The sequence below is a fragment of the Arachis stenosperma genome, chromosome 9 (genome assembly GCF_014773155.1).
Source record: "Arachis stenosperma cultivar V10309 chromosome 9, arast.V10309.gnm1.PFL2, whole genome shotgun sequence".
NCBI lineage: Eukaryota > Viridiplantae > Streptophyta > Magnoliopsida > Fabales > Fabaceae > Arachis > Arachis stenosperma.
This window is the reverse complement of record NC_080385.1, coordinates 107,685,953-107,687,076: the sequence shown is the minus strand read 5'-3', so window position 1 is coordinate 107,687,076 and position 1,124 is coordinate 107,685,953. Positions and strand designations below refer to the sequence as shown.

General features: G+C 41.0%; 1 non-coding gene across 1 annotated transcript; it reads left to right on the top strand.

The window, feature by feature from the left end:
- The first annotated feature begins 435 nt into the window (after positions 1 to 435).
- LOC130953254 (small nucleolar RNA R71) lies at positions 436 to 543 on the top strand. The gene has a single exon (XR_009075425.1). It is a non-coding gene; the product is annotated as a small nucleolar RNA R71 (small nucleolar RNA).
- Positions 544 to 1,124: the final 581 nt, after the last annotated feature.

The following is a 1,124-nucleotide window of genomic DNA, read 5'->3' as shown; positions in this document are numbered from 1 at the left end:
GTTTGGGTGATTTCTCCATCCAGAGTTGTAGGTTTTAGAGTATGGATCATGGACTTGTCTAGGTGAATTTCCCACATAGTTGGCTTGCTCCCAGTCACCTTCTTCTCCCATGTTTACTCCTTCATGAGTTGGTGATGAGGTGATGGCTGCTGCAACTTGGTTCTCTTCCACCTTCTTGGTAAGATCTCCTAGCTGCTTGGTGATCATCTTGTTTTAGGCTGACAGTGCATCCATGTGGTTCAGCTCCATTACTCCTCTAGTGTTACTTCTTTCAGAGGCATAGAAGTAGTCATTCTCAGCAACTGTTTCAATGACATCTATGGCTTCTTCAACGGTTTTCTTCTTGTTTAGAGAACCTCCTGATGAATGATCTACAGCCTTCTTTGACTCATAAGAAAGACCTTCATAGAAGATGTGAAGTTGAACCCACTCATTAAACATCTCTGGTGGACACCTCCTTGTCAAGTCTTTGAATCTCTCCCATGCTTCATAAAGTGTCTCACCATCTTGTTGCCTGAAAGTCTACACCTCAGTTCTTAGCCTATTGATCCTTTGAGGAGGATAAAATATTGCTAAAAACTTGTTCACTACCTCCTCCCAATTTGTCAGGCTTTCTTTTGGGAAGGATTCAAGCCACTTTGTTGCCTTGTCCCTGAGTGAAAAGGGGAACAAGAACAACCTATAGACATCGGGGTGGACTCCATTGGACTTCACCGTGTCACAAATCCTCAAGAAGGTAGTCAAGTGTTGGTTAGGGTCTTCTTGAGCACCTCCTCCAAATGAACAATTATTTTGCACCAAAGTGATGAACTGAGGTTTTAGCTCGAAATTGTTGGCATGTATGGTGGGTTTCTGAATGCTGCTTGATGAGCGGATAATTTGTACGCTTTTTGGCATTGTTTTTAGTATGTTTTTAGTATGATCTAGTTAGTTTTTAGTATATTTTTATTAGTTTTTAGTTAAAATTCACTTTTCTGGACTTTACTATGAGTTTGTGTCTTTTTCTGTGATTTCAGGTATTTTCTGGCTGAAATTGAGGGACCTGAGCAAAAATCTGATTCAGAGACTGAAAAGGACTGCAGATGCTGTTGGATTCTGACCTCCCTGCACTCGAAGTGAATTTT